The following is a 13,960-nucleotide window of genomic DNA, read 5'->3' as shown; positions in this document are numbered from 1 at the left end:
TACCCAAACAAAAATTGACGTCCTTTTTTTCCCACAAATAGAGCTTTCTTTTGGTGGTATTTGATCACCTTTGTGGTTTTTATTTTTTGCGCTATAAACAAAAGAAAGAGTGACAATTTTGAAAAAAAAAGCAATATTATTTACTTTTTGCTATAATAAATATCCCCCCAAAAAATATAAAAAAACTAATTTCTTCCTCAGTTTAGGCCGATATATATTCTTAGCGTATATTGATTGGTTTGCGCAAAAGTTATAGCGTCTACAAAATAGGGAATAGATTTATGGCATTTTTACTATTATTTTTTTTTTACTAGTAATGATGGCGATCTGTGATTTTTAGCGGGACTGCGACATTGCGGCGGACAGATCGGACACATTTGACACATTTTTGGGACCATTGACATTTATACAACGATCAGTGCTATAAAAATGGACTGATTACTGCGCATGTGTCACAGGCAAGGAAGGGGTTAACACTAGGGGGCGATCAAAGGGGTTAAATGTGTTCCATCTTGAGTATTTTTAACTGTATGGGATGTGACTGACTAGAGGAGGAGCCAGATCTCTGCTCCTAGCTAGTAGGAACAGACGATCTGTCTCTTCTCTCCTGACAGAATGGGGATGTGTGTGGGATGTGAGGACCAAAGCAAGCTGCGGAAGGTGGGGGTTCTAGTTAGCCTCTCTGATTGCTATTGCAGGCATCATCCCGATACAACTGCTTGAAGATCAATAATGATGTACCAGGTACATGACTGGTCGGCATTCAAATGGACGCTGGCACCTGTACTGCAGGAGGTGTTTGTTTTGGCATCTACATTCACCCCAGCTGTGTACAGGTAGCCTAAAGAATAGTGGAGGTAGATGCGGAGGCTGCACAGACACAGCGGCATGTAAACATTTGACAACCATGTAGGAGTGGCTGAATGGCCCTGAATGCATACTGTCTGTGTTTGAAGCTTTGCAAATTTTAATACGCAGCTGTGACTGCGTAGTCACTGCGTCTGCATCCACGTATATATTCTGCACAGAGCTTGGGCAGATGCAGATGCCAAAACCATTTTATTCTTAACCACATGTTATGACATTCTTAAAAAGCACATCTGCTTTCTGCATTTGGGGTACCATTAACAATGAATGGCTGAAATGAAATCTTCGATCTTGCTTAGCTCCACCCACCTCTAGAATCTTGATGATCTGATACTATCAGCTGCGTTGGATGCCTGCATCTCCTTGCTGCGTGCTGTGGGCTACAGTCAATACTGTGTCTCTTCAGATATTCACTATTATGTCTCTACAAAAAGCAACCAGGGACAGGGGCATTGTACACACCAGGGTATGTGAAATACTTGCTGTAGAAGAACAAAGATCCCATTCACTGGCAGTGTGACTGAAATTATTATTGTACTTTTAAGGCTCAGTTCACACCTATGCGTGTGTGAGGTCCCTTGTTTGCTCGGGCACGGCAGCCCATTCATTTGAATGGGCTGCCGTGCCTGCGTTTCCTGCAGAAAAAGGTGGCCCACAGGGAAATTGCACGGTTATTTTGACCATGCAATTTTCCTGTGGTTTCTGTACCTGCAGACGCACTGCATTTTTACATGTGTGGGGGTGCCATTCAGACCCGCGAGTTTTGTCACAGCAGTGCATTTTCACTGCGGATGGTTGTGGGTGCGAGAATCGCTGCAATTCCCACACCCACTCTGATAGCTGTGAACCATGTGTAAATGCTGACTTTTCCTATATTTTAGCAGCACAATCATTTTAAAGGGCAACCTCTACAAAAAAAATCAGGTAGAGGCCAAAGGATAATCACCAGTATTGCTTGTGGTCCACCTGCAGCTGATCCTTGGAATGGAGGTCGCCGAGGGGGCACTCAATGCGGGGAGCAGACAGGAGCACCGCTGGAGGACCCCAGAAGAGGTGGATCGGGGCCACGCTGTGCAAAACCCTTGCACAGAGAAGGTAAGTATACCATGTTTGTTATTAAAAAAAAACACCTTTACAGCCCCTTTAAAAAGACATCCCCAGACTTTTTAATGGAGCTGGAGTGAATTGACTTTGCTTGTGTAGCACCTGATAGTAGGCAGGGTAACTAGCCTGGCTGATTGATAGGGGATTCACTATCTTTTCCCTAACTCTGGATTTTATGCACCTCTCTTTTCAGTCACTAGAGTGGATGGGTTGTCTCAGCCAATTGGCACTGGTTTCTTTAGTGCCTTGGCCTGCTGGGAGAGCCTATTTAATCAGAAGGAGTCAGGTGATCATGGTTCTGTGCAACCTATACGGCTGTCTGGGCGGACGTGTGTCACAAAGCTCCGGGCTGCTAGGCCAGAAGGCTGAGGCCTATCCCGGAAGCACCTGGCTGCTAGGCTGTCTGAGGCCTATCCAGGTTTGAGAGAAGCACCACGGGGTTGGGGCTTTTGGCTGGAAGCCCAATCAAGTTGCAGAGGTTCCATGGGGAGGGAGAAGCAGTTGCCACATGGGACGACCACTCCTGTTACCGAGGATCAAAGTCAGAGATAAAGGAGACACAGTCGCCATTAAAGGACAACCACTCCGGTTATCAGAGGCCAGCTATGGAAGTCTGAAGAAGTACCAAAGCAGACTTATTCACTAGCCGGGGATGGTGAACAAGTGGGAAAGCTTCAGCAAAGTGCCAAGCCGGGGACCCAGCGGATTAGCAGGGGTGACGCTCGAGGAGAATACAGCGGGTTAGCTGTGCAAAAGCTCAGGGAATCGGTGACGACTGGGATCTTGAAGTCTAGTGAGAGACCGGGAGCTCAGTGAGTGAAGATCTACAGTGGGATACTGTGAGATGTATAAAAGGTGTATAACAGGTTACTGTGAGTTACATGTATGGATCTCTGTTGACTTTTCAAAGTTAAGTTGCCATAGGAGACAGCAGTTCTAAAAATAAAGTTGCTGCATCTAGCTTAATAACTTCAGCCCCGGAAGAATTGACCCCCTTCCTGACCAGGCCATTTTTTGCGATACAGCACTGCGTCGCTTTAACTAACAATTGTGTGGTCGTGCGATGCTGTACCCAAACAAAATTTACGCCCTTTTTTCCCTACAAATAGAGCTTTCTTTTGGTGGTATTTGATCACCTCTGCAGTTTTATATTTTTTTGCGCTATAACCAAAAGCAGAGCAACAATTTTGAAAAGAAACACAATATTTTTAACTTTTTGCTATAATAAATATCCCAATTTAAAAAAAATAAATAAAATTTTTCCTCAGTTTCGGCCGATATGTATTCTTCTACATATTTTTGGTAAAAAAAAAAAAACGCACTAAGCATATATTAAGTGGTTTGTGCAAAAGTTATAGTGTCTACAAAATAGGGGATAGATTTTCGGCATTTTTTTTTTTTTTTTTTTACTAGTAATGGCGGCGATCAGCGATTTTTATTTTGTTTTGAAAGGTGTTTATTTTGGTTTTACAACAAGAAAACACAACAGAGATGGACTTACATTACAGGCGTGTAAGGCGATCGGCGATTTTTATCGGGACTGCGATATTGCGGCGGACAAATCGGACACTTTTGACACTTTTTTGGGACCATTGACATTTATACAGCGATCAGAGCTAAAAATAGCCACTGATTACTGTATAAATGTCACTGGCAGGGAAGGGGTTAACACTAGGGGCCGATCAAGGGGTTAAGTGTGTGTTCCCTGGGTGTGGTCTAACTGTGAGAGGATTGGACTGACTGGGAGAGAAGACAGATCATTGTTCCTACTTAGTATGAACATACAATCTGTTTCTCCTCCCCTGATAGGACAGGGATTTGCGTGTTTACACACACAAATTCCCATTCCTGCTCTTGTGCCCGCAATCGTGCGTGCCTGCTATGGCTCTTAAAGTGGCCTGCAGTATATATACGGCGATTTGTGCAGCAGAGCCATTCTGCCACCGTATATTTACAGGAGCCAGTTGGTTAAAGCGGTTAAAGGCCCTCTACCTGTATAGCTGTCTGCCTATTTTTGTCTTGGAGTCTGCCAATTACTATTGCATCTGCCTAAGGGTGTCCTGGCCCTAACTCTCTCTCCCCCAGTTCTGTTTAAGAGACAATAAATCTCTTTTCTTGCATTCCAAAAAGCGACTGGCGCCCATGTTTCCAACTTGCAATACACCCACCATGCCTAATAACCCACACTACAAGGAAGGATGTCAGCTCTCCCTGACTCTGGAGGTCACCATTAGGCCTTTGGAGGTCAGGGATGCCGCTACATTTGACACCCAACGTGGGGCAAAGGTGTTATTCCTACAGTGGTTGTCCCTAGCAACTACATCGGGATTTCGTCTGGCTGCGTAGGATAATTGGCAAGTAACATCTCTGTTCCTCATAGACTGTGTTATTATCCATCTAAGCTATGCGGGGAAGAACCAACGTGTCTCATTGCTCATGGTAGGGTGTCAGTCTGGACTTTTGTCACTTTACGCCAGTGCTGCAGGGGGTTAAGGCAGACTACATTAAAGTTTTGGTGCGCCGCCCGAGGAAGGAGGTGGGCGCTGAAGTTCTTGGAGAGCATGTGAACCAATCCCTTGGCAGGGGGAGGAGTTGTTGCTCTGCAGAGGAGGAGAAGCAGACGCTGCTGAATTACTTGAACATGTGTTGCAGTGTTGTTACCGAGTGGAAGATATGATGGATTGGAAGATGTATGTTCCAGGTATTGGTCCCAGTCTGAGTGGACCAAAAAGCAGCTTGACCGATACCGGAGTGCGGTATATACCCGAAGGTAGCCTCACGCTCTACACCGTGGGGGGCTATGAAGCTATTTTGCTAGTCTGTGAGCAATGTTCCAGCCTTGCTACCAATGTACAGCCCTGGATCATCTGTGGACAGTGCAGAAAACCCCTACTTGAACCCCTACCTACTCCACCCCTAGAAAATGTTGAGTTGGGGACACTCCTGTTGTGCTGTTCTGTTGGACTGTTTTCCTGAATCCCAGCAGTTGCAGGGAGTGCCCTAAAAGAGTCATGCTGGCCTGTGCCCTGAAATTGCCAATGTGCCTCCCTCTGAAATGTAACATGCTGATCCGAAGTTGTGGAGTTTCAGCATGTTTGTTCTTTATCCATGAAGAAAGTTTGTCTCAGTCCCCGGCTGTGCTAAGGACAGACTGAGAAATACTTAAAATGCAAGGGGACCTTGTTGACCAGGAGGACGGACAGTTCTTCAAGAATTACAGTCCCTTGCATGTTGACATGGCTAAACGTGTTGCCTGTAAATGGCCATGCACCTGTCCCCGGAGTTGTCCCTGTTAAGAAGGGAAGCTGCTGGGAAACGAAAGTTGTTGACCAAGTTGTTGCACCTCTAGTGAACTGCCTGTTGGACTTTGGGGCTCCAAGGACAATGGGGTGTTTAGTTAGTTAGGTAGGTAGAATGTGCTGTGGGAAAAGAGGCAAGTTCTCACCTTGAAACTCGGATCATTGGACTGAAAGTTACACAAGGACTGTTCTTTGATACCCTAACCACTAGGTGGTGTGAAAGTGCCAGCCTGAGTGAGTCATAATCTCAGCTTTGCTCATGTTTCAATGTAGATTGATAAGTAAAAGTTATTTTCTAGAATTGCTTTGGAAAAGGGGCGTCAACCTCGAGGGAGTGGGGCCCATTTTCAACTGTAGCTATGTCTAAATATAGTCGTTGCTAACAGTATATTTGTAGATTGAGATATACCACTGTGTTCATTTTTTCTGCACTACTTGTTGCTCTCGGCTGAGAGTGACCAAACTTCACTTATGTACATATTGCACTATATTGCTGTAGGAATAGAATGTGTTTCTGTGTTGTCTATTTTCTTTCTATTTCAGTTGTTCCAGCACCCATCGCTTCTTCCTTGGCTAAGGGGAGACAATGACCCCAGCTTGTTTGCGAACACTAAACTTTCTCCTCTTTATAGGTGTATATATTAGATAGATAGTTAGGATATAAGGTTACTGTTATTGCATTTTCCCCTCATTTGTTCAGGTGGTCTGGCACACGTAAAACTGTAAATACTGTCTTATATTTATTTCCCTTGTGTGAACTGCCACTTGCCTTTGTACATAGATTATGTTTACTCATTTCATGTAGTACGTCACATGTGTTGTTACCATTTTACATTGTTCCCTGTTACCCTACCTATCCAAGTTTTGCCAGGACATTCATTCTCAGGATCGAGAATATTTATCTCCAAGACGTAGTTTCCCTTGGCAGGGGGAGGATGTAGCACCCTGATAGTAGGTAGGGTTGCTAACAAATTGTGGCATTAGAATGACCAGGGCATAGTGAATTCAGACTAGGAGTGGATGGGTTGTCTCAACCAATTAGTAGGGGTTTCTTTAGTCCCTTGGCCTGCCGAGAGAGCTCATTTATTTGAGAGGAGTCAGATGATCGGGGTTCTGTGCCACCTGGACGGCTATCTGGGCGGATGCGTGTCCCAAGGCTCCGGGCTGCTAGGCCAGAAGGCTGAGGCCTATCCCGGGAGCACCTGACTGCTAGGCTGTCTGAGGCCTATCCAGGTTCAATAGAAGCAGCGTGGGGTTGGGGCTTTTGACTGGAAGCCCAACCAAGTTTCAGAGGTTCCACCGGATGGGGAACTGCATCATTCCCTCTACCTGTATAGCTGTCTGCCTATTTTTGTCTCAAAGTCTGCCAATTACTATTGCACCTGCCTAAGGGTGTCCTGGTCCTAACCCTCTCTCCCCCAGTTCTGTTTAAGAGACAATATATCTCTTTTCTTGCATTCCAAAAAGTGACTGGCGCCCATGTTTCCAACTTGCAATACACCCACCATGCCTAATAACCCACACTACTAAGAAGGATGTCAGCTCTCCCTGACTCTGGAGGTCACCATTAGGCCTTTGGAGGTCAGGAATGCCGCTACACTTGTGTGACTGGCAGCCACGGTACCACATAAGGAGAACCTGTCCAATTCTCAGCGGCTCTTATGGGGGTAGCGGTACATATATTCGATTAATCGGTCTTGGGCAATAAGGATGAACTCCTCCATTTCTGCCCCATGCATCATATGAGCTGTGTTAACCATATGCATGGATAGGGATATTAAATAGAGTTTTTGGGGTAATGGTTGGCGGTTGGGTATAGTAGGTATTGGGAAAGCCAGTTATCTGATGTTTAGCCAGTTATCTGATGTGTAGCTTGGGTATAGTAGGTATTGAGAAGGCCAGTTATCTGATGTGTACTCACCTACCCAGTACCTACTACATCACACCTCTAAAAAGCTCCAAGTTTTGACTTCTGACCTATACAGAGCTAACTCTCTAACCCTCTTTAAAAAAAGATCATTGTTAATCCAGAACACTTCAATCTCCTAAACTGCACTTGCTAGAGGTCTCCTTTAAAATGACAGAGGTAGCCAGAATTCCATTTTATCTTTAGCCATTATTCCCGCTCAATAGCAAGCTTTGTCACTGGATTATCAGCAGCTGGGGTGCTAATGAAAAGGACTCAGACTTGTTAGAGGGCTCAATGGGGGACAATTAAATCATCACTTAACCAAGTGCAGCATATCTACTATAATATAGTGAAATCTCTCATCATTTGCTGCCTTGGTGAGGATGATGAAAGTTTTGTGTCAGGTCATGACAGTAGGATCACCATTTCAATTATTTTTGGGCACATTTCTGACAATGGCCCCGGTGTAGCTTACAGCTGGCATCCTATTATTGGCAACATTACCAAGATTAATTATTCCCTTTGCAACTGGAGAAATTCCAGTGCCGCGTGTTAGCATCTGATGGTGTATCTGTTATTTACGTTAACTCCGAAGCTGCCGATGCCATTTCTCCCCCTCTTAATAACAGGCTTGTGCAATGTGCGACTTGCGTCAGAATGAAATGTAACCTTTTTGTTGCTGGATCTGTTTTTTTTTAACCATCGCTTGTTGACCGCTTGCTGCCTGTTTTTACTTCTTCAAAGCTTTCCCTGTCTTCATCAATAAGGTAAAGATCAAGGTGCAAAGTGCAGTAACCCATAGCAACCAGTTACCAATTATATTTTACCGTCACGACAGGTAAAATATGATTTGTTGCTATGGGTTACTAAACTGTGCACATCACTATATTTATTTTCTGTGTCTCAGCCTGTGATCTCCCTCTCTCTCACCTCCTTCTCTCCCTCTCTGTCTCTCTCTCTCCCTCCCTGCTTTGCTGTTACCCTCCTACTCACTATTTTTCCTCTCTCTCTCCCCTTTCCTTCCTTCTCTCGTCTCATTCCTTCACTCTCTCATTCCTCAGTAAGGTACCGCAGACTCCCTCCAAGGTATGTTATATATCCAACTGCCAATTTGACGGTGCCCTGGTGTCTCCTGTCATCTGTCTTTTTTCTGTATAAGATATGGAATTGCGATCTCTGCAGGGTGACGTTACCTGTGATTTTGTGACATTCTTGCGATGGCTAGAGCTGAACTTTTTTATATTGTTCTGAAAGGTTTGTGCAATTATCTGCGTGCAGTAAGGCTTTCTGCACAACCATAGAGAGAGGCATTTGACTTTACCTTTTGCAAATATATAGAAGCTGATAAAGAATAGGGCTCATGAAATCTCTGACTACAGTAGATTGATTTGTTATCGGTTGCTATGGGTCACTGCACTTTACGCTGTCTTACTGAATAGGCCCGTATGTTTTATAAATAGGGCTGATGTTTGAAAACTAGAGCCTAGCTGGTTGTAGTAATGGCGTGGCAGCCATTCAAATGCCAACTTGTACTTGGGCAGAGCAGATTGGAGAATGAAATGTGAAACCTGATTGGTTGCTATGGACAACGCGTTTTTTCCTCTTCCTTATTATTCACACTTCCCCTCTCTAGTGCGTGGATACATGCCCAAAACATGGCTCTGTGTTTTTTTGGTTTTTTTTTCTGTTGCAGAGAGTTGAAGCCAATGTAACATAATGTATTGCGTGTATTTTTTCATATGTGAGCTTGGAGAAATCTATATTTGGCAGTGTAAGCACTGCTCTGCAGGGGTGGCATAAGTCTGTCCTCTTGGATGCCTTAGAACTGTTATGCAAGATAACTGATTTGGCAATGCTCTGCAAAGCATGTGATGCTCTGCATGCCTTATGACGCAATGCCAAATGAGGTTTCTGGCAACAACTGAACTCTGATGAATTCAGCAACGTGTTTTGCATTGCGTGGTTAACTTGCCAGCGAGGAACTACGAGTCACAGCATGCCCTGCCAAACACCATGCTGGAACTTTTAGTTTATCATCAGCTGTAGCTGGTCCCTTCTGTTAGGTCTTCTAGAACAAGTCTATAGAGATTTATCTGGTATGAGAATTTTGAAGATTTAGAATTATGCCCTAGAGCAATATTGCAGTAGTTAGGATGGTGATGGAGGGATAATATTGTGGAATATAGGATAATGGCAGGTGGATCAGAGTCTGAAGAGGCAGCACAGGTGGACAGATGTTTTTGGAGAGGAAGGTGGGGGGGCACTGGAAAAGTAAGGACTGTGAAACAGGATCTAGGCCAGCTGTGGCTATTTTACACGTGTGGGTGGCTTGTAAGCAGATAGATAGATAGAGAGAGATTAATGTATGGTTTCCTCCCACAGACTGTACAGCTATCGGAGAGCTGGAGAGAGAAAAAGCGAATAGCAACAGTTATTTGTCAGAGCCAGCACAGATACTGAGTGACCTGCAGTACCTGGGAGACAGGTAATGCTTTATTATCCTGATAGCAGTGTCTGTTTTACCTTTGGACACCCCATGTCATAGCCACTATCTCCAGCATGGCCTGATAGTCTCATCCATACTGCAACATCTGTGTTTCTATTTTTCTACCTACCTGTATTACTGCTTTCATTGAATTTTTGAAGTGTCTGAACTGTCTGTGATGGTTTTCATCTGCCAACGGTGATCAAACTCGCAATGGAAAATACCAGTCAGAGGATGAAAGTCAAAACCTGATTTGCTGCTGTTCAGCAACACAAACTGTTCATTTTAAAGACATTCTGATATAGTGGTCCCACAGGGGTTTATCATATTTTTTCAAATCTTTTATTTAAAGAGGCAAAGAAGCACGAAACACAGCATCTTCAATTACATGAAAGAGGTACAATGGTATAGGATGAGGTAAAACAACATACCATGTCATAAACAGAGTTGCTAAATACAAGTAAACATAACACGACAAGCACATCTTTCATTCTTCACATGTAACGTCAACCCTTTGAAGGGTCTGAGAGAATGTGGTTGTAAACCTCTATAACTGAATTATCAAATATCTATTTCACCGGGATTCAGTGTGCTTCAATGGGTGGTCTCGTGGACCCAGCCCCAACCTTTGCAAATATTATAAAACAGTATTAAGATATATATTTGTAGAGAAAATACAATAAAAATAGAAACAGAAGAAAAGGAAAAAAAGAGAGAAAACCACAGGAAGCGTGAGGGAGGAAAGGAGGGGATGCAAGGGGGGGGGGGGAGGCTGAGTAGTGAGGGGACAGGGGTGGGGGGGGGTGGGGGGCAATGGGGCCCGGAGGGGGCGATGAATTTGCTTCTCCCAGGTTGCAATACAAGCAGGAAGGGTCGGTGGATATCGTCAGCGGGCTACTGACGTCCATCATGGTATACTACCGTTGCACTAGTCTACCGTGTCGCTTTCAAAGAGGGCTCATCCCTCATCAGAGAAGGCAAACATGTTTCAGAGTGTCCACGTCTCAGTGTAGCGTTCACTTTGGTGGCGGGCTGTGAGGATAAAATCCTCCATTTTGTTTATTTCCTCCACTTTTTTGAACCACAAGCCTATGGATGGAGGTTGTGTGGATTTCCAGCATAGAGGAATGCATGCCTTGGCCGCGTCGAGGAGATGGCGAATTATTGTTTTTTTTTATAAATTTTGCTTGGAAGTGGAGAATATATTGTCTTTGACGTGAGGTAATCGTACTCTTTATATCCTTCTCCCATGTACTTGGGCATTGCAGGTGATAGCCATCTGGTGGTGTAATCAACAGTTGGTAGGTGGCCGATAGGGTGTGAGGCATGGTGCCCTCCTCTGAACAGTAAGTCTCGAAGGTGGTAAGGTTTTGGCAGATACTGTCTGGGGGGGGGTTAAGGACTTGAGAAAGTGGTTGATTTGGAGGGCCCTCCAGTGGTCCAATCGAAATGAGCCATCTGGGTTTATGAGCTTGGATAGGGACGGCCACCTACTCTGAGTGAGGAAGGGAGATGCTTGGAAACAACCAGAGTTCCTCAAGGAGAGAAAGACAGGATCCTGGGATCCGGGGGAGAATAATGGGTTTCCAAGTATCGGATAAAGTGGGGAATGGGCTGATGTAAGAGAGGATCTAATGAAAAGGGACGAACAAATCCACATAGTTAGACCCACCAGAGGGTGATTTTTCATAACATTTGGCAGCGATCGGTGACACCAAGGTGCTCTGTCCAGTGGTATGGTACACTGGGACTGTTCCAGGCGAGGCCACAATTTACTAGCCTGATGGCGATTCCAGTCAATAAGTCTGGTCAGGCGGGTTGCTTGATTGTATTTACGTAGGTCTGGCACCGCTAGGCCACCATACAATTTGGGTAGCGAGAGCTGTCGTCTGTTCAGTCTCGGTTGTTTATATGCCCAGATAAAGTCGGAGAACATCGCCCTTACCCGATCAAAGTAATTAGAGGGTATATAAATCTGCAGGGCTTGTAGGAGGTACAAGAATTTGGGGAGAATGCTCATTTTGAGGATTTTGCACCTGCCGAACCATGAATGAAGGCCCTTGTGCCACTTGTTAAGCAGTTCTCGAACGGTTTTCAGCAGTGGTGGGAATTTCAGGGCAAAAATTTGGGACAATTTAGGGGGGATGTAGGTTCCTAGATATTTCAGGGCTTTTTTTTGTCCACATGAATTTAAAACTAGATTGGAGATGTTTTTTTCCAAAGGGGCTGTGTTATGCCCACCCCATCGCTTCGGCCTTGTTGAAGTTAAAGTTCGTCAAGGTTCCGTATTTTTGAAATTCGTGAAGAAAATTCGGAAGCGAGATCGAAGGATTTGTGAGCGAGAACAGCATGTCATCCGCATACGCGGAGACCTTTTGCTGGGTATCCACCACCCTAGTTGTGTTTGGGTTTAAGCGTACAGTGCACAGAAACGGCTCCAGTGACAGGGTGAAGAGGAGCGGCGACAGGGGGTATCCCTGTCGCGTCCCATTCGTGATCGTGAAGGGCTCTGACAGGATACCGTTTGCTCTGACTCGACCTGAGAGATCAGAGTACATTGTATGTACAGATAAATACAGTGTATTTATCCAGTTGAACATGGTGCTGCCGAACCCCGCATATCTTAGGACAGAAGACATAAATTGCAAGTTCATTCTGTTAAAGGCCTTCTCTGCGCCTGTAACCAGGAACACGCAGGGAGTGTAATTCCTATTGATCACATGTAAGAGGTTCAGGACTTTGCTCGTGTTGTCTCTGGCCTCAGGAGTCGGTAGAAAGCCAACCTAAACCAAGTGGATCAAAGTTGGAAGATGTTGTTGAATTCTGGTGGCCAAGAGTTTCGTAAAAATTTTTAGGTTAGTGTTGAGCAACGAAATTGGCCTGTAGCTTCTGCAAGAGGTGGGGTCCTTGCCTTCCTTGGGGATTACTGCTATGTGTGCTGAGAGTGTGTCACGAGGGAACATTGTACTGGATCCTAGGGCATTAAAAAATTTGAGCATGAATTTACAGAGGGATGGCAGCAGGGTCTTGTAGTATGGGATGGTAAAACCATCCAGGCCTGGAGCTTTCCCCAATTTAGTGGTACCTATTCGGCTTTGAATATCATCTAGTGTGATAGGCTCATCCAACAGTTTGCTTACCTCAGCAGGTGTTTTGGCATTTGAGAGTTGGCCAAGTAGTCCGCCACTTGGGTTTGTGAGGGAGAGTCTCTCTGAAGGTTATAAAGGGATGCATAGAACAGTTGAAATTCCCTCGCTAGTTCCCAGTTCTTGAAATGAGTACAGACACGCCTCGTGACTTAGTGAACTCATTGGTGGAATGATATACCACCGGGAAAAATTTGTTTTTCAGGACAGGTAACTTGCCGTCTCTAAACTGAGTTTCCTGAATGAAAGCGATATCTGTCTTAAGGTGATGTAGTTCTTGTAGTAGCATGCGTCTCTTTTCAGGAACGTTAAGGCCCTTTGTGTTTAGCGCACATAGAGCACATTCATTACCTCCATAGTCCTTAGGTGAAAAGGGAGGGGAAGGGGAGGAAGGGTAGGGAAGTTGGGGAGGGGAGGGGAAGGGAGAGAGAGTGGAGGAAGGGGAGGGAAAGGGGAATGAGAGGTGGAAAATAGAAAGTGTGGGAGTGAGGAAACAGAAGAGGAGAGAAACCCCGGAAGGTAAAGGACCCAGAGGGAAGAGTTAAAAGGGCAGGTTACTTTTAGAAGAAGCAACCTGAAAAGAAAAAACTAAGATGGTAGCAAAATGCTAACAGTTCTAGACTGGTAAACGAGCGTTGGCCTATGAGGGAATGTGGTTAGAAGTAGCAGGGAAGGGACTCACCGGCCACCCCTGACCACCCCCGACTATAATGAGTAGTGAGATTGTGAAGTAAACATGAACAAGTAGAACTCACTGGCATATAAAACAAGTGCTATATGAAACACACAAGTTGAGATGAGCAAAACCATTAAGAAATTCCCCTTTACTGTACAGTTAACTCTGGTCCCCGCACCAGACATCTAGGACTAGGGTTACCTTCTAACATGAACCTTCCTAATGTGGGGGTGCAGAATCCACCAAACCCAATGAGGGTCCGCCTGCATGAGAGGACCTCTTCCCCCCCTCCGGGGCGGAAGGGGAGAAGCGCCCCCCCCCCGTCAACCCCACAGAACTAGGCCGGCCACCCCCCTCCCGCACCAGGACTACATGTCCTCCCCAACTCCAGCAGGGTATGACGTGTTCCACAGGGGGGACCCCTCCAGAAGGAAACGTGGTGGCGTGAACAGCAGACGTCGCTCCAGTACATGC

General features: G+C 45.2%; 1 protein-coding gene across 2 annotated transcripts in view; it reads left to right on the top strand.

Moving 5' to 3' along the window:
* The first annotated feature begins 7,794 nt into the window (after positions 1-7,794).
* PHYHIP (phytanoyl-CoA 2-hydroxylase interacting protein) overlaps positions 7,795-13,960 on the top strand; it is an 82,880-nt gene continuing 76,714 nt past the window's right edge. Inside the window, exons 1-2 of one of the 2 annotated variants that reach the window (XM_073622271.1) lie at positions 7,795-7,946; positions 9,562-9,664. The gene's annotated coding sequence lies outside the window, so the exon portion shown is untranslated. Of the gene's footprint in view, positions 7,947-8,106; positions 8,266-9,561; positions 9,665-13,960 lie in introns of those variants that run through there. The other variant, XM_073622270.1, reaches the window with a different exon arrangement.

This window comes from Aquarana catesbeiana, linkage group LG03, assembly GCF_042186555.1.
Source record: "Aquarana catesbeiana isolate 2022-GZ linkage group LG03, ASM4218655v1, whole genome shotgun sequence".
NCBI lineage: Eukaryota > Metazoa > Chordata > Amphibia > Anura > Ranidae > Aquarana > Aquarana catesbeiana.
The sequence above is the reverse complement of the archived record's forward strand: the minus strand, read 5'-3'. Positions and strand labels throughout refer to the sequence as shown.